This window comes from Protopterus annectens, chromosome 1.part2 (assembly GCF_019279795.1).
Source record: "Protopterus annectens isolate FY-2018-M chromosome 1.part2, PAN1.0, whole genome shotgun sequence".
NCBI classification, from domain to species: Eukaryota; Metazoa; Chordata; order Ceratodontiformes; family Protopteridae; genus Protopterus; species Protopterus annectens.
The window spans coordinates 228,945,521-228,965,628 of NC_056727.1; the positions used below are offsets into that span (position 1 = coordinate 228,945,521).

The following is a 20,108-nucleotide window of genomic DNA, read 5'->3' on the forward strand; positions in this document are numbered from 1 at the left end:
TGGTCAACCAGAGATCACTGGTTTTGTCTTGCACCTCAGAAAAGTATATCCCAAACAGTAGAGGCCCCAAGACTGATCCTCTGGGTAGGCAGCTTGTTACGGGTCTACTGCCAGAGGTGGCTTCCCCTATTTTGACTGAGTGAGTTCTATCAGTGAGCCAGTTAGCTACCCTTCTGGTGACATACGAGTTATGCCTAGCTGGGAGAGTTTGTCTATTGTGCCCAAGTGGGAAATAGTGTTGAAGGTTTTGGCTAGGTCAGGGTAGGAGGTGTGCATAGTCTTCCCCTCATTTATGGCTTTGGTGACTGTTTTGAAGAAGACTGCCAAGTTTAGCAGGCATGATCTCCCTGTCAGCTTGTCAGTTAGTGAAAGGGCCTTGTGCTGGGGCCCTGCATGTTATCAGCTGGCTGTCATAGCCACACTACAATTTTGGGTTTCCTGACTTTAAATTATATCAGGGGCATATACTTATGTGCATCACTGGTCCAGTTCATTTTACTTTTGGTTACTGGGCTGTGTGATTCCTTAGATTTTCTAGTTTACAGAGTAGTTTTGGCAAAAAGAAAATAATAAGCACAGAATTTTTTTTTATTTTGAATTTTAGAGATTATCTGAGTTGTATTAACAAGTCCCAGAAGTATAAATATACATGTAACCAGGTAGTGCTTCATTAACAAAAGTTAATTCTTGGTGGTTTCAACTGAGAACATTCAATTCCAGCATCCAAGTATGTCTATGCTGTTACTGTCACAGAATGGTGTGTTTGTTTTCCCCAGTGTTTTTCATTTTCTGTGAATGTAAAACAATTTCTCTTATTTTGTCTAAAACCAACCCTTGTTTGCAGACAAATGTCTTTGTCCATTACTTTCCCATCGGTACCAACTGCTGATAAAAAAAAATAAAAAATGACACGCATTGACAAGTTAGATGTCTGACATTGCCTCATCCCAGTCATAATGTGTGACTCAATCATAATGTGTGACTCAAGTTGTACCAACACTATTCTGACCATTGTCAAATTTCAAAGAAAGACTCTTACTTACCACATGTCTAAGTGAGTGGCAGATTGTGTTAATACCTCCAGTCTTCTTTTTTAGAGTGGTGACTTCTTGTCATATCCCTAAAGTATTCCAAGTCTTGCCATTCTGTCCAGTTTAGTCCATATTACTTCAAAATCCTACATTTGCCATTGTTCAGAGGTCTGTACACTTGTATAAAATACAGTAATATACAGTTTATGAAGTAGTTACACCAGTGGTTTGTGTATGCTGTCAGAAGCAAGCATAACCAAGAAGGTCCTGAGTGCTGATTTGAAGACTTGTATATAATTCATTTTGCATGAGCTCTTCCTTTATTGATAGTATGTTATGCCTGCCTAACCTGTGTTTTAGTTGCATTTAGCATTGTCGTAACTCCCCTCTATCCCTACCTTCCATATCCCTCTGTCTCTGTTGTTCCCATGTCTTCTGTGGATTCTTACTCCTTCACCTGTTTCATTAGTCAAGTCAGCATTAATGTAAACATGTAGGGATCCTTCATACTGAAATACTGCCTTCCTTGTTCCTGTGTGACTGGCTTATATTGCCATTGATATCTTGTCGTTGCCAGAGATCATTTGTCAGTAGAGGCTCTCTTGTTTTCAAATACGCTATGCTTGAAGCTTTGTTGGTCCTATTTATGTCCAAAATGCCTTTAAATTCTTGGGTTCCTCTTGTGCTGCCTCTCACAGAATATATGATTTTCAGTAGTTCAGCTATCAACAGTGCCTGTTTACAGTATAGCATAGCATGGACCAGCAGCTTCTTAAGTCACTAGTGCCTTTTGGCAGTAGGTCCTCATCAGTAAACCACAAATAGAGCTCTTTAACATCATTAAAGCCATTAGCAGGAAGTATCATGTAATACAGGAATAACCAGTTAATCTTAGTACTAGTATAATCTTAAAAACTCAACAACTTTGTGCAGTGCAAATAAAGCAGTTCCACGGTGTAGTTGGGTTATTGGTGCTGTTTCCTGAGTGTGCAAAATACATGCCGTCTTGTCGTGTTTCATCCAAAATGTAGGCATATGTAGATTTTCATTCTTAGGTTCTTGATATTGGCTTTGGGCCTACACTAGTGGTTTTGCATATCTAATACATTCGTGTAGTATCTGTGCATATCTGCAGTGATTCAGCACATCCTGAATGAGAGAGAAACGGCTTCATCAGAGACCGAGTGCTGAAAGTCTTTTGAGAGGCATATCTCCAAACATTTTTTTCAGCAAAATGTGCAACACGAATTGAGCAAGCAATGAAACTTAAAACTAAAAGCACTGAATGCAGTGGAATAAAGCACAGCAACATTTATACTGTTTGTATAGCACAGACTATCATGACGGTTACTGAGGATAGTTATAAGTTTGTTTAAAAATGCCAAATATCAGTCTATGAAATTACCTTTTTCCCCTGTAGTACGTATTTTGTAGTTAAAATGTGTTAATACCTAATGATGCCATATTTGAGAGGTATGGTCATGGAACAGTCAGATTTTAGCATTAACCAGAAGCTCACAAAATTTACAGTACAACAGTTTCTGGAATGGTGCTGGATGTTAGCGTGTAGCATACTTGTGGGCACATTTCTGTTCAGCAGTTGCATATGTTTAGTCACCCAGTTGTACATTGGAAGGCAGAGCCATAGCTCTGTCACTTGGTGCCCTCTTTGGCAGTCTTCAGACTGACACCTCCTCCTCAACCAAAAGTTCAGTACAAATAAAAAAAAATGTCTTCCATATTTAAAGACCAAAAGAAAAAAAAAATATTTTTGAAGATGACTAAAAAAAAATTTTGAACTTTAACAGGAGGTTTATACGAGTTCCATGCTACAGTTAAGCTGCTTTTGCTTATATCAACACTGGCACTTCCCTTGCATTGGATCAGCAGCTGTTTACAACTGCCAATCATGCCATCTGACAGTTTGCACACAGGGCAGTTCCCCCATTCACCCCACCCTAATTACAATCCTGTTTGTATGACTATTCTTGGTTGTGTTGTCTCATGTATGCATCTCTTGCAAATGTTCCTATGACTCAGTTTCACACAAAGATATGCAGTTTACTGTGCGGTATTAGGACATTGTGGTATTAAGTCATTATGTATGACTCTTGGAGAGAACCAGAGTGGTACTCAAATTGTACATGCATCTTCCAAAGTACTAATTTTCACATGGAATCTCATTTTTGGACCTCACAAAATGAGTCTTCTGTGTTGTATGGAGAGCACACCTGGTTGTTCTACTGACATTTCTTAAGATCAGACAACAAATGCATCTGCATATTAATCCATTTAAGAAGAGAATCATGCTTTATTCTGTTCAGACCTCCAAATTAACCTACGCCATAGGTGGGATTTGGTGAAGGACTGTTAAAGAAAAATGCAGCAGTCCCCCTCCAACACACACACACACACACACACACATACACAATGTGATTCTAAATTGAAACCTGTATTTGGAGGTTTAGCATGCTGTCCTATTGTGTAGCACTGTAGTGGACCAATTCTAGTGTCATACAGGTCCAAAAATATATTGCTGACCGCTCAGTACCTTTGCTCCTTCTTCCAAGTTATATTCTTTGCCATTCCCTGCTATGTACACATTAAGGCTGAACTTGTCTTGGCAGTGTGGCACCCCGTATGAACTTTGTCACACTCTTTGCATGTTAATCTTGATACTCTAGTTCTTGCCTGGCAGTCAGAATTGCTAGTTCACTTAATGGCAAGGCAGAGTTCTCAAGAGGTGAGCCTGTCAGAGAGCTGACAATAGAGACTAGTGGCTTACTCTTTGTTTTTGGCCTACCTATCTGCATGTGCTGGTGTCTTGTGGCGGTTGAGCTAAGCAATCAGCCGTGATTTACTGGGAGTGGTCTTGCACCAACCATGTCATCCCTTGACCCTTACCCTTGGAAGGTAGAGAGCCAACTCTAACTGGTGCCTGATCCATTAGTTCAAAGTGGATTGCCCGAGTCTTAGCTTTATCCCTGTATGCTAGCAAAGCTCGCATCATTTTCCCACCTTAATCCAGGTTGTACTGAGCCCCCAAGTGTCCAGACATGTATGATACATCTGTCATGGATTGCATTTTCTCTATACCCATTAAGCTGTCACTGTGGCCACCTCTTCAATTTCATTGTGGTAGAATCTGTTATACTATATGTAAATATCAAAAATTTCATTCATGTATTATGCATAGTATTAGCTATTGTCTTCCGATGCCTGCTGGGAAGTCTTCAAGAATCTCCAGTTTGGAGAAGGGGAAACAAGTTGCCCTTAGGTTTTCCAGTTGATGGTGGTTAGTCCATTTCTAGAGGTTTCCTCTGCTATATTTTGAAGCCCCATTTGTTGGCCATTGCAGCCTGCCATGGAGCAAGTGTCAGTAGAGTGGTTTGAAAAGGTTCAGACTTTCTACCTGAGTATTCCACCTTTAAAATTCTCTTTCTGTTCCCCATTTTTATCTTGGGGACCCAAGTTATATTTTGAAGTGGTAAAAACTTCCCTGTTTTGAGATGACCTTGTATGGCTGCAATGTCCTCATCTCTTATTTGACAGACTCACATTTTGCATTGTGTATAGGTTTTCCTTAGTCCTTATAGGAATGGGAATCTCAGTGTGCGCCAAGTTTTGTTTGAGTAATATGTAAGTCTATCCTGTGATAAAGTGTGCATTTCTCTGTAGATTATTTGGACCTGAATGTAATTCTGAAATATCTTCTAACTGGGACTTCAGCAGTAAGTCATTTTTAACGGGTCGCATTGGAGGGAAAAATGAACTTGGAGAGCAGGTGAATTTAATTCCTTAACAGATTTGCTAAAAAAGGAGCTTTGATGCTATAAGGAAGTTAAACAGGTGAAAAGCTGTTTCCATTTAGTGACTCAGAGAGATCTGAATACAGTAGATATGTAATATTTTCTTCTGTCAAAGGAAGAGTTTATGGGTTGTGAAATATTGTAGCTAAGTGTGATAAACAGACCTGGAATGCATTTTAGCCGAGTAGTTCTCAAAATCATTTTCCCTAAAAGTGTTAAAGCATTAGGGACCTTCTCCATCCTAGAGGTTTCTAAGAGACTCCAGAATCACTCATTTGTGACTGGTGCTCTACCCTAGTTAACAAATTCAAACAAACTTTTGTCCAAAAAAATCATTTACATATTCTGGAAGTTTTTGCAGCACAATTGTCTGAAGTGTCATTATCAATAGAAATAGTTGGCTCTTTTTTGATTCTAATCAGGCTGGTCAGGATATAAAATTGCTGTGCTGAATTTGTTCGGTTTGTCTGGAGTTCATAACTGACATGCTGTGACCCTGGAGAAAACAGAAAAATAACAAAGAAATTACTTCCACAATAAAAATGCATCTTCATGTGGATCATGGTCAACAGGTTTGCTTTCTTTCCTCTAGCCCAGTTGTTACTGGATTTCTTTTTCCAAAAGTTCTTACTGGTGTTTTATTTGACATATTTTTGTTCCAATTCAGTACTGTCTCATTGAGCCAGCTGCATGAAAGAACTGTAAAGAAAGTGACCATCCTGCCCTTTATTTCACTTGCTATGTGATCGTGCAAATGTGGTATAATAAGGTAATGGTCCCTAAGCACTTGCATATATATTCTGTCTTTACTGGATATGCTGAATCTAGACTTTTCACATGACAGTTGATCTTAACAGTGGGGAACGCTCTTCACTTGATCTTTCTACTCCAATTTGGCCTGTTTTTCTCAAAAGCTACCGTGGTCAGGGCTGTAAGTACCCCCTGCCAGTGTGTATTATGACATCACTTGCCACAGAAGAGCAATTCTGACCCCAGAGCCAGCTACTACTTTTCTTTGCTTGAACAGTTTAAACCTAAGTCTTGTTATTCACATTGCAGAAGTTCTGATATTCAATAGCTAAAGCAGGTAAGCTGTTAAGGTTATTCATCTGGATGTCAAATGAGCTAGGAGTTGCGCTAGTATTCTCACTAGTGCATGGAAATGGAACTTATGTGAGGCACTTTCATATGTGTCTGCTTTGAATCTGGCCACCTGGAAATTCCAGAAGAATCTGTTCTGTTTTGCTGCTGAAAGGATTGTGATGGTTAAGAGAGACCAGTCTGTGAAGGGATATGCAGTAGGGTCTTAATCCAGCAGCCCCAGACCTATGAAAGTATGTTGTCTAAAGACAAAGGAAATGGGGGGCAGCTATTATTCACACCCTCCTGAAGGAATGTCCATTGCCAAAATGGTCTTACTGGCTTACATTATGAGGACTTCATCCTCAGATATTAAGGACACAAGATTGCACCTATGTTCCACCTCTGCAAAAGACAAAAGGTCATTGAGAGGTACAATCTCAGCAACCACCTTGAGGGTGTAATTCTTAGATGTAAGCGCCTCCAATCCCTGATTCAATGGGCAGAATATAGTCATGGCCATTCTGTTCCTGAGATATGTGGTTCCTAGTATCCTGGAGTGGATAATGTGGTTGCACTTAAGAAGCAGGGCTCTTCTCCTTAAGCTTCCTGTAGGGTTTTTGTTGTAGGTCTCTGATTTCAGGCCTTTGTGCGAGATCTAATGGGATTGGTATTCTTTGGTATGGAAAATTAGTAGGATTGGTAGCCTGATATCAGCACTAAATTATGTGGAGTGCTGCCCTGTCCCAATGTGATCTGAGGCAAGCACATCTCTGTACACTAGTCCTTTGATGCCTGAAAGTCATTGCACTTTTTTAAAGTCCACACATATTTGATCCTAAAAATGCCAGCTTGTCATTAAGAATGACATTTATGTAGCCTTTTAGGTATACAGTCTTCTTGTCTCCTAACAAGGTAGATTCCCTTTACAAGCCCTGTATGAGTGAATGGAATCCTATCCAGGTGACCATGACAAGACTCATGATCCCTTTCATCCAGCATTGGCCAATAAAGATTGTGGAATCTGGCTACCTTATCACACTTGGGACTATGGACTGTTTTCCTCAGGCCTCCCACAAGTTCCATCAAGGTTCAGTGATCAGTACTTTCTTGGCTAATACCTGGTACCTACCCATCACATGTTCATTCACACACTGTCCATCTGCTTGAAATGGTGGTAGCTCAGTTGGATGTAAATAGGTCCACAGCACCTGTCAAAAAGAGTGGGGAAAGTTCCCAGATGTCCTGACCAGGTTTATTGTATTAGTATAAATACCACCTTGAGACTCCCCTGAAGAGAGGCCACTAGCCTAGTGGTAAGAATCTAGTGAACAAAAAGAATAAATAAATAAATGTACTTGCACATTAACCATGCAGAAACGCACCCATTCTGAAGGTAGAAGAGGCTTGGTGTCTGTCTTTTTTTTTTTTTGGACTACTGTGATAAGTCAAGGGATGTTGAAATCTAAGACAGATAAATATGTTCTTAACTCCTCTTGATCCCTCCTGAAGTCCAGTGATGGCATTGTAGCTCTTATTCATCCTCCTTCCCAAAATGTTTTAGGTACACAGAAAAGGGAAAGAGTCATCGTCCTGGGTTTTCCCCATGGATTCCCTCATTAAGGATATAATTTATGCCAAGAAACGCCCAGGTTCCCCTTCCAAAGTTCCAGAGATGGTGGTTGCCCTATTTTAGTCACTGGTAAGTAGCTGAGAGGCTGAGCAAGCATCATAGAGTGAACCTTTGCCGGGGGACTCCAATCTGGAAGGGGCCTAGAGGCTGCAACATTATGCCGCCTTACCATTTTTCAAGGAGTCTGAAGTATCTGACAGGTTATACAGGGTGATGTCTTTCTTTGATACATTTGAGTAAATTCCTTTAACTATTTGTTCCATCTGACCAGGTTTAAGTTCTCCCTGGTGGATCAAGTACTAGAAAATATTTTAACCCTTATTGATTGTAGGTTCAAGGAACAGCTGATCTTGGCTCCATGTACAGTATCCACAGTGTAGTATCATGTGGCTCAGTGTACATTTTGACTGTGCTGGTGGTATGATTAGGTTAGCAGGTTCATACATGTGTCTGCACAGAGGCAGCATGATTGATGCTGTTCTGACCAAAGGAGGAGCATAGCCCTGTATGGCGGGAGATTTTCTTCAGGCAACCTTCGTAGAACATGGTGGAAACAACTCCTTGTCCCCTATTGAAGGTTTTTACAACCCTTGCTTATTCCCCTACTTTTTGAGATCCAGCTAATTCCTGCAAGAAGAAGCCCCCTTGCAGTCTTATCCTTCTCACCCCCCAGTGTCATTTGAGTATAGAGGGAAAAAGATTTTAGCATCCCAGCAGTCCTGATTGGTCATTTAGGGCTGCCATTGGGAGGGCTGTTCCTTAAGCTTATCTGTCTTGGAGAGCTGTTATGAACCATTTAGTTCTCAGGATGGTTACAGATGGCCACATCTTAGAGCTTTTAGGTTCTCCCTTAGAAAAGGTCCTGCTTGGAGACCAGACAGTCTCCACAGAGCTGGGCACATGCCCAAACTCCTATTCCTCAAAGGGAGTAAAGGTTGTCCCTACTTTGAAACAAGGCCTAGGATTCTTCTTCCACCTCTTAATTCTGAAGAGAACAGAGGAATTCTGTCCCATCCTGGGCCTCAACAGCTTCAGTGACTACATGTGGTATAAGTTTCAGGTGATAACTCCCAGATGGTAATAACTGTGCAGACATAGAAAGTCTCTTTGGTGTTGCTGAATATAATTGCCTTTTTAGCACATCATTGTTGGGGATGTACACAGGAGTTTTCCCTTTTGTTTGCTGTGTGTTGATACCCCTTTCAATACAAACTGCTGCTGTTTGGTCTTTCTTTACCCACAGAGATTACCAAGATGTTAATGATGGTGGAGGAGGCCTTGCAGAAGAAGGAATTACATGTGTTCCTTTTTTTTTGGATGACTGACTTCTGGTGGGCACATTGAGAGAACTCCTAATGGTATTTCTGAAGTGGATGCTTCCACTCCTGCAGTCGTGGTAGGAGTCCCATCTGTTTCATTGTAAGAGGATTGCTTTCATTTGTGTGGAGCTGGGCACTTTTCAGTGTCTGTCATTCCTGCTAGCAGAGAGAGCACCTTTTTCTCATGGCATTGACAACCTGATTAAAGGTGCAGTGGAGGTACCTATTCAGAAGCTTCTGCATCCTTTGGTTGATGACCATCAGAGTTTTCTGGTACTTTTCATATGCTTGAGGAGGTGGATGTTGCAGTGGACTGTGAGACTTCAGTGACTTAATCAATATACACTGTTGGATCTTCTCTTGGTGACAAAACGTTGTAAAGCTCTGGAGTAGTAGACAAGACTCACCCATCCAGATGATGGACAGTTGGCTAGCAGGGTGGAAAGCCCATCACAGCTTATTCATAATTCAGGGGAAGTGGTGGCCCTGAAGAAGGTGGCTACTTGCCAGATTCACCAAGTCCCAGTTTGACTTTGCAGGGAAAGGTGCTTCTGGAGCCATTCCTTGTTGGCCTTCATAACCAGACTGTCATGTGATACCAAAACAAGCAAGGGTAGTTTTTGCCAAGTACTGAGGCATTAATGGTCTGGCAATGGCCCACAGACAAGGGGACATGCTGTCAAACTACCTGAGCTGCTTCTGTAGTCTTGTCCTAAAACTGAAGGGTTTGTAAGTTGTCCGGTTTTGATTTTCCCAGAAGTACTGTTTGCCTTTCAGGAGATTGCACTTTGCATTCGCTTCCTCTTCTCTCCAGTGTAGCTGTTCAAGGGAAGGTTCCATTCTAGAGCCAAACCTATTTTTGTATGTTGTGATGTCATTCCCATATTCCACACTAATCACTAAATTCAGTGGAATGAAAAAAGGAATATCAAAATGTATCCTCACTTCCCTTTGGTGGCAGAGAACAGTGTGGATTTAGGCTTTCAGGTCCCTGCTGGTACAAGAAATCCATCATGGCACACCTGGCTAATGCTCTGGTTCAGTTAATATGAGTGACAAAGGTATGGTTTCAAATCCGTTAAGGTGCATTTGTGTTGAGGATGGGTTTGACATAATGTTTAAGGTCTTCACCTCATAGATGCAAGTTACAGTTTTGATTCTGACCTCAGATTATTAGCTAGGCTTACAATATCAATTTGGGGCAATTAGTTTAGTATTCACATAGGAACCTATATATTATCACAGCTGGCCTGACAGTCTGCTGCACTTAAGGTGTGGATCCTGTTTATATGTAATATAATATAATAAAAAAAAACTTGGCTCCTGTTATAGACCCTTTGAGTCAAATAGACCTTATGGTAGGGGTGTCAGAAGTTATCAAAATTTTCAGGAAGTCTTCCACCAAATATAGGTACCCTGGCAAGTGAAAGAAGTTTTCCATTTTTCCATTAGAGTATTGTGTACTTCCCCATTTGGTCAATGTACAGGTGAAAGGAGTATTTCACCTCTGCCCAGCTTTAACCTCTTTCTTGCTTACGACATGAATTGTATAATTAATGGACTATAATGACCATCCCTCAATCCTGATGTATCGATATCATTGAAGTTCATTTCTTGGAAGACCCTTTCTTAATGCCATCACATCTGCTTGCAAGCTTTCAAAGCTTTAGGCCCTTATTTGTAGGTAACCATATCCTGTTTTTCACAGGTATTAGAAGCCCCATAGGTTTAACCCACATGTGCCCGAATATAGTGTCAGAATTGTCCTTAAATTAATCCATTCTTTGTAGGGGCAAAAAAAACAGGAAAGATCCCTTCACAGCATGGATGTACTCATTTGGATCAGGTTCTTCCTAAAATGAGTGAAGGAACTCTGGAAAGGGTGACAGCTGTTTGTTACCTTTGATTCAAGGGGAGAAGGTATTTGTTTTGGTATTTAAGAAACTCTCCAGGTAGTTGCTAACTTCATTATCTTCTGTCATCAGCAAACCATTAATTGGAAAATAATGCTTTCAGTAGTCACTGTGCTAGAGACAAGACATAGTTATTTCCATTGTTTGATTCAGGAATGTCCCCATTCATACTTCTGTGCAACATGACAACCGGGCCACTTGGTTGTATATATTAAGCATTATTACTTGAAACATGGCAATAGGAGTTGGCCTTTCTTAGTATCTCTGCCCTTCAGGACTTTCCCTTCTGGGTTTTTTTGCTTGTTGGACATCTGGTACTTGACTCCCTGTCTTCTTTATACTACTTTGAGTTCTTCCGAAATGTAGATTCACTAAAGAAGAGTCCCAGATGTCCAATGAAACAGATACTTTCTTGATATATCATTTGATTTATGAAAGGATCTTTCTCACTGGATCATGGTTACCTTCCTGTCATTGATTTTTGTTTGAGCAGCACCTCTGTCCAATGTGTGTTTAAAGTTTCCTTCAAGCTAGTTAGGTATGTATGTACTGTTATATCCTTTTATAGTGTAGCTGTCATTACTTCATTGCTTTGTCTTAATTTCTAGGAAATACTTGATCTGATGTTGTCAGTCTTCATTCATTCTTGGCTGATGGGTTCGGTTCCGAACTGACTCAGCCATTATATAAAGCTCCTGCCAGCCAAAAACTCTCGAGCTAAGGCCCTACCCATACTGTCTGTCTTACTGTTACCTCAGATCTCATTTGCCGTGTAGAAAATTGGATGCATCAGATGTTGTTCTCAGCTAAGTGCTCAAAAGTTTTTATTTTTGCCTATTATTCTACCTTATATTGTATAATAATAACTGTTTCCCTTTTGTTTGCTAGTGACTTTATTGATATTTCCTTCAATCGTATTTACCTCAGGGTATCTATTATTACCATTGCTGGTATTGGGCCTCTCCTTCTTGTTTACCATTGGTAACTCTTTGATACCATCATTGGTATACTTTTCCTGCCATTTTCTTCTCTTTTACCCACTCATTTGGGTATTTCTTATGTACCATAGTTGGTATTAAAAAAGAAGCCTTTATATCTTTCCCCTTTTTCTTTGAGTAAGTGTATGCATGTGTGGGCATGTCATTGTATTTGACTGGACAGCATGGCAGAGAAGCAGAAAGGAACCTCTGGGTTTAAGCAATGTAAAGATTGTGGCAGAAAGATGCCTAGTTCTGATGGGCATTTTTCTTGTATTGTTTGGGTGTCCCTCATCTAGAAATTCAACCCCCTTGTGAACTCTGTTAGGGTTTCAGTGCTCGAACTCTTGCAGAGAGACGTAACAAACTGATACTTAAAGGACTATTAAAATGTCCATTTGGTGAAGCTCATTCTGAGGCAGAGACGTCAAACTTTCCAAAAAACTGACACTAAAAAATGGAGCCATTTGGTACCGTCTTCACCCAAGGTACCTGACTCCAAGTCTCAAATATCTCAGGGTATGACACCTTCTTTAGAACCGAAGGCTAAAGTTGCTGAGATATAATTGGCTTCTGCTCTGGCACCAAAACCAACAAAATCTGCTATGGTGCCATCTTCTATTGAAAGTACCCAACCATCCTCTGTACTGACCATGTCTTCGGCGATGACGACCTTCCAGGCACCAATAATTGTAACTTCTACTATTTCGGTTCCATCCTCACCCTCTATCCAACAGATTATGGTGCCAAAGGTCGATATTTAAGTACCTCCAGGACTAGATATTCCCCTTCAGTAGACCCCTTCTTGGGTCAAAAGCTGAGTCACTTCGTAAAAAGACCTGAATCTCCTTTGGGGATGTCAATCCGTTCCTCCAGGAGTTTATCACAAAAGAATATAGTTAGATTAGTGGATCAGCTCTGGACACCCAGAGGCCTCCCTGCACCTTCTCAGATCTCCCTCCCGGAGCCAAGGCTTACTGTCCCAGAACTCGTACATAGTACATAACACTCCACTGAATATACTCTGTCTTTTTAATATTTCTAGATTTGTTACCAGTTAATAGACTTATGTCATGCTGTTGCTTGCTAGTAGACTTGTGTTTTGTGTTGATTATATCTTTGTAACTTTTGTAATAATTGTTAATTTTCTGGAGATTTTCTCCTCTGGTCTCCACTGAAAATGGGCCCCCTGGCTCAGCTGGACTCACTCAGTTAACAAATGTCAATAAGTAAATAAATAATATATTCCTTCTTCAACCTCTCCCCAGGTCTTGGAGCTCATTGCTTCTACACTCCTGGTGCCAGCTGCTTCAGTACTGACTGTGGATCTCCCCTCACTATAAGAACTTACTCTGTGGTCTTCAGCTCCATTGGAACCGTCGCACCCATGCAACCGAACTCCAATTTTTTTTCTATGGCTCTTGGTTCTTTGGCATTTTCAAGTCCTCTCCCAGCTCCTGCTCTGGAGGGCGGCATGTTGGAGTGAGGTGCAACCCCAGTTCAGAGGTTGGCATTTCTTGGTTCCAGGCTCCCATCCCTCTTCGGGTGAGCCTGCCTTCCAGATTATGGAGAGAGCCCTAGCCTCAGCCGGCTGCCAGTTGGTACCAATCCTTTCGGATTGCCATTTTTGTGTTTCCTCTGGTTTGCAGCTGCCACAATCTGTTACATTGGGACAGCGGGCGCAAGAGCAGCAAGATTGGGTGGGATTTGGCATAATGGTTAAGGAGTTTACCTTACAGACATAAGGTGCAGGGTTTGATTCTCACATGGGGTAATTGGCTAGGCTTTAAATGGCCCACAAGGGTAGTTAGCCTAGTAATAATATATGAATCTATACCCTAGTGCAGGGTCGCCTCTCTTTGGAGTCCTTCTCGGATCTTCCTCATGAGGAGCCACCTCATAAGAGATTGTGCAAGAGGAAGCACTTGGATTCCCCAGAAGTATCAGTCACTGAAGATACAGATTACGATGAAGGATAATGGTCACCCCCTGAAGATTTCTTCTTTGGAGCCATCCTGGAAATATTAAAACAGAGGGGTGATTGGAAGTCCTCAAACCCATCCTCAGAGGAATCTGTTTTCTTGCAAGCTTTTTGTGCCTGGCTTCTACTTCTTGGGTGACCTCGCCTGCTGATGAACTAATCAAACTGATTATACAGCGGGCATGAAAGGCTCCTGACACCATAGAACCAATTCCTTGGCGACCGGATGAGATTCTTTCAGTGCCTGAGGATTACACCCATTGGTCTAAAGGTCTAGCAGTGGATGCCATGGTGGTGGTGGTGACCACCATAAAGGAACTCACCAAAGAGAGTTCAACTGTCCATCCTCCTAAGAGTTGCTGACAATGGACAGATTTAGGAAGCGGGTCTTTGCTTCATTGACATGCAGTATTTGGTCCTTGAACTTTTTGGCACACTTCACTAGACTCCAGGGGGACCTGATAACTGAGCTTTCAGACACACTTACAGGAGCAGTGTCTAATGAGGTTCAAGATAAGGTTGCCTCTCAACTTGCCACCCTTGAGTCTATCTCAAATTCGTCCACATGGCTTATTGCTCATACAGCCGAAGGGAAGTCTAGAGCAGTGGGTACAGGCGTTGCCATTAAGCGTCACACCTAGATGCGCTTGTGTGATTTTACAGACCCCTTTAAGTCTTCCTTTGTCAATGATCCAGTTGCTGCTTCATCATTGTTTGGCCCAAAAGTTACAGACACGTTAGCCAGGTGTGAAAAGGACAGAAAGACCCTTTCTGCTGTGGGCATGTGTTTTTCCACTCCACAAAGACCTTACTCTAGGAATCAGAGGAGTGGAAAGATGTGGTTCAAGAAGACCCAAGGGCCTTTTTGGAACACACATGGGAGTATTCTCCCCAGGGCAGAGGGGGGAACTCATCTGGAAGATGCCCTTCCCATGGCAGAGGGGGTCCATGCAACCAAGGGTTCCAGAGATTTTCTTCTGGACAACCCTACTAGCCCTCCTGAGTGGTGGCCCAATTGCTTACCTCTGGAAGCAGTCAGGGAAGATTCTCTCTGCACCACTCAGCCTCTCTTGCAATAACATCGGATTCCTGGGTGCAGACAATAATCACTAGATGTTATCGCATTCCCTTCAGTCTTTTCCCCAAACTCCAAAGGTGAATCCCTGATGTTCTGCCCAGTCAGAGGGATATAGCAGCACTAGAAATTCAAAAGCTGCTTCACAAAGAGTCACCCAAGCAGTACCACCAGACCAAATAGAATCCAGATTCTACTCAAGATTCTTTTTAGTGCCATAAAAGATAGGGGACTGGATACCAATCCTGGATCTCAGTGTAATGAACAAATTTGTACAACAGACAAAATTCCGAATGGTCATGGCTCAGCCTTTCTAGGGAAGGGTGATTTGATGTGCCCTGTAGATCTTCAGGATGCGTATTACCACATAAAGATGGGCAAATGCTCCATCTCCATTTTTGGCTAGGAGCCAGTCATTATCAACTTCAAGCACTGCCCTTTGGTTTCACCACAGCCCCCAGAGTGTTCACCAAATGCATGGCAGTTGTAGCAGCTCACTTAAAGCTACAGGGATTCTACATGTTTCCATATCTAGACAACTATCTCCTCACTGTCCCTCTGAGTTCTATGCTTGCCAAGTTCTTAGGCATTTCAATCAGCAACAACAAAAAAATCACAGCTATCTTCCACACAGGACCTGGAAATACGAAAACCTGCGTGGCCTCCCTTCCTCATCACAGGTTGTTAAAGTTGAGATCGCATCTTCAAGTGATTCCTCTCAAGACAAAGTCCCTGCTCCTCTGGTACTAAAACTTCTCAGATCCATGGCAGCAATAACGTTAGTCCCCCTAGTGAGTTATCACATGAGGCTGCTTCAATGGCTCTTAACGTCATAATGGTCACTCTAACTCATCCCATGTCTCATCCAGTCTTAATAACGGCAAGATGGATTCATCTTGATGGATGAAGCCAGAAGCAGATTTATGGAGTCCCTTCTCCCCCTCTCATCCAAAGCCATAGTGACTACAGACTACGGTCATTTTCAGGGAAGCCACAGGAGGCCAATCTGCACATCAATGTCCTAGAACTGAGGACAGTGCTTTTAGCATTGTAAGCATTCCAGTCTGCCCTTCCATCTGGGACGGTTGCTATCCAGTCAGACAACATGTCAGTAGTCTGGTACAGCAACAACTATGTCAGGACGCCCTAAGAGTTTGGCAATGGGCAATTGCCTCCAACCGCCTTCTAATAGCAATGCAAATTCTGCGGACCTCCAACGTGATTGCGGACAAACTAAGCAGGTGTATCCTTCTACCTCATGAGTGGTCTATTAATCCCAACATAGTGACGAAAATTTTTTGTCGATGGGGTCAGCCTTGCTGCGATTGCCTTTCCCATAAACCACATATGCAGGAGCTGCTTTGCCCTAGTTCCCCCTTGTGGAGAGTCCCTGAGAGATACACTTCTTGATTGGCTCCCGGGACTGCTGTATGCCTTTCCACCAATTCCTCTAATTCCCCAATTTCTAAACAAAGCCCAACGGTTGAGAAGTGAAATGATTTTCATTGCACCTTACTGGCCAAATTGTCTGTTTTCCCTTTCTCTGGCCTTATCTGGTTCACCACCCGTGGACTGTGGATCCAACGCTAGACCTACTACCTCACCCTCAGGGCTTGGTGCATCCCAGCCTCCAACATCTCAAGCTGATGGCTTGGTTTCTCCACTTCCACTGATTGCCAGGCAGAACAGTTTGCCCCCCCCCCCCCAGTGCAAAAGATACTTCTGGCTTCTCATAAACCGTCCACCAGAAAAATGTACCTTGACAAATGGAAAAGATTCTCTATTTGGTCAGATGCAAATGGCTTTGATCCTTTCTTGGCTCCAGTAGATAAGGTCCTGGAATACTTGGCTACTTTATTTCAATTGGGAGCCTCAACCTCTACCATTAGAGTTCATTTCGTTGCCATCTTGAATTTTCATAAGGGTTTCAACAATCACTCATTAATGTCCCATCGTCTTTGCAAATTTTTTCTTAAAGGTGCTCAACATTTGAAGCCACCTTTCAAAGATTCAGTAGTGCCTTGGGATTTGTCCTAAGTCTTGCAATCCCTAGTTCGTCAGCTTTTTGAGTCCGCAGCCACTTGTGACCAAGTTTTTATCTTGGAAGACCCTCTTCCTAGTAGCCATCACATCTGCTAGAAGAATTTCAGAGTTACAGGCTTTGTGCATGAATCATACCTACATCTTCTTCCACACAGAGAGAGAGAGCATCACTCAGAACCAATCCTTTCTTCCTTCCTAAAGTAGTATCAGAGTCCAGTATTAACCAGACTATAGACTTACCAGTTTTCTTTCCAAATTCTTCAATCAAAGGAGAATACTGCCTGCATATGTTGGATGTACACAGGAAGTTACATTTCTGCTTAGATGGAACAAAAGCCTCTAGAAAATCAGACCAACGTTTTCTATCATTTTCAGACACCAGATTGGGAAAACTGGTTTCAAAGGTCACTTTGTCAAAATGGTTAAGAGACTGCATTACTTTTATATACAACCAGAATAAACTCAAACTTCCAACAAAAGTTGGTGTTAATTCTATGAGATCTGTTACCACTTAAGTGGTCTTCCATTCCAGACCTATGGAAGACTTATGTGCAGCTGCAGCTTGGGCTACCCTCATACCTTTATCACTCATTACAAATTAGATATGATCTCCAGGGGAAGAGCATCCTTTGGCACTAGGATGCTCAGGAGTATCCTTCCTTAGGGCCACCCAGGATCTAAAGTAGCTGAGGACTCTGTCCCATCAGTCAAGAATGAATGAATGGCAACATCAGATAAAGAAGTTATGTTCTTATTGCAACGTTCCATCTGTGTTGTCAGTCTTCTTTCATTTTTGACATCCCACCCTCCTACAGACTCCTGGAGGTTCAGAACTAGTCCTGGGGTTTTGTAGGGTTGTTGCTCAGACAGAGCTTCCATATTTTCTTCGTGGTAGGCAAACTCCATCGGAGGTAATGGGATGAGAGGCAGTATGGGTAGAGCCTTAGCTCAGGAGTTATTGGCTGGTGTGAGCTTTGTATAATGGCCGAGTCGGTTCCAAGGGTTCAGAACCGAACCCATCACTCAAGAATGAGTGAAGATCAACAACACAGATGGAACGTTATGGTAAGAACATAACTTCTTTTTCAGTGGGTAGGGGTGAACGCAAAGGCTAAAGTGGTATGCATAATGTCCTGCTGAGGCTCATATTAGGGCACGCTGAAATGGACAGTATTCATGCCCCCAAATGAGGGAACATCAGAGGGGAAAAAAGTAGCCGTCTTGAGAAAAATGGTGGCTATCATACTTCTAGACCAGTTAAGGACAGTCCTGTAATGTATATGTTATTTACTCTGATTTATACACCTTTTATTATTTTTTTTTATTCTGGCTCAAATACACAAACTAGGACAGTTCCAGACAGTCAGGCAGTAACATGTGCTTTGCCGTTAGCAGCACTGACAAAAAACATATGTACTCTTCTAAAGAGTTTGTGTTTGTTGTAGTAACTTGTTATTCAGAATTGAATAGCTGTGAGTCAGAGCTGTACATTTTGCATTCTGATTACTTAGTGACATTCTCTCTAAAAACATGTGGATCATTTCAGTTTAGTGCATCATAGAAGAAGAGCAGAAAGTCATTTTTAAAGTAAGAGAGCAGTTAATTATCTCTCAGATGTCTGAATGAGTGTTTGGCAGACATCTGAATCAGTTCCAGTCTTATAGCTTTAACAAATCTGTTCAAGGGGCTGAATTATTCAGGTAAAAAGAAAATAAGTCTTGAAAGGGTTGTAAGAATTATGTCAGGGCTGTGCTTGTGAAATTAGAAACTATGCCTTTATTAATAAGATTCACATTAAAAGTCAGACTTCATTAAAATTTCTCTGTAGATGTGCATGGATAAATGTATGCAGCCTGATGTGCAAATCAGTTTCCTTAAAGACTAAAATATTTTTGTGATCACCTGTGGTTATTGTAGTACTTGTATATGAAAGTTAAAAGTATTGGCTTTTGTTATTTATAGAGAATGTAGACAAGTGTTCATGTCATACACTGGGAACAGTGTTTTTTATATATTGTGTTTGTTCATAAGTCTTAAGAGGTTTTATTGTTTGTATTATTGCTTGTGCCTTATTTCAGTTTTATGTAAGCATGAGTAAGTTATTGATCTAACTGCTTAATGCACTTTTCTCAGTGCACTGTATAAGCATCTTGAAGGCCTGTTTGCATAATGAAGTTCTTTCATTGCAGTTTTTACATTTTTAGTTTAGTTTAATTTTAGTCAAACGACTTCTGTTTTGTTTCCATTGGGATAACTTTATCTATTCCCTTCTTTTCCAGTTCTGACACCAATCCCATGGTGTGGTGTCATTACTGGAAAAAAATGTGGAGTAGTCTTTGCTCAAAGCATAGAATGTCAGTCTTTCTAAAATCAGTTCCCTCTGTTACATTGATTTGGTTTACAGGGAACAGCAGCATAATTATTGTTTTTTAGTACATACACATGGCATTGTTGAGTATTTTCTGGTTTTCTTTGAATGTTTTATAAGCATAATTTTAAAAAATAATAAAAGTGCATGGCAACCACATTGCCAGAATTTTTACGTTTGCTGTATTTTCAGTTTAAATAAAACATTATAATGAATACTTAATTCTGCAGTTTGCTGAAATTCTTCTGCTCAAGTGTTTTGTGCAGTGCGCAAGCATTAGCTGATGTCAGAAGTAATCTTTGGGATATTACCTGCAGGAACACAACCATTTCACCATTTGATCTGTGGGTAATCCCAGACTCCAGGCACTGAACTTAAAACATCAGGCCATTAAACTGGATACCGCCAATGACGCACCATATCTGCATGCCTCAAGTCTAAGCAGAAACAAGGCTTAACTTAAAAAAAAAAGCTCACTATCTCTTTGGTTCTTTGTTGCTTCCTCTACTTAACATATTCAATGCACTGTGCTCTGTATTAAAGTCCCTTTTTTGAGCAGGTGCTTTTCCAAAGAAGTAATTCAGGTATTATATTTTTGATCCCAGTGTCGCTACTGTATCGTCTAACAGCAAGTGCATGAGTGCTGTCCACTGCTTGAGGCCAGTCCCATACAGAATCTGACAGTGGACTCTGAGGTCTGCTTCTGTACGATAGTTATTTACCTTGAAAGAAAGCACTATGAAATTCCCTTGCAAAACATGGCAAAATGCAGTTTCTCCCTCCAGCTTTCCATCCTTACATCAAGGTGTTAACAGCAGTTTGCACTTTGAGTCAACACTGTCTGGTGCTAGGACTGGCTTGGTCTTAGAGCTTTGACAT

At 41.4% G+C, this 20,108-nt stretch overlaps 1 long non-coding RNA gene across 1 annotated transcript; it reads left to right on the top strand.

Annotated features, from left to right (window-relative positions):
* Positions 1–276: 276 nt before the first annotated feature.
* On the top strand, positions 277–19,451 carry LOC122788838. The gene is made up of 2 exons (XR_006362749.1): positions 277–9,859; positions 9,916–19,451. It is a non-coding gene; the product is annotated as an uncharacterized LOC122788838 (long non-coding RNA).
* The last annotated feature ends 657 nt before the right edge of the window (positions 19,452–20,108 follow it).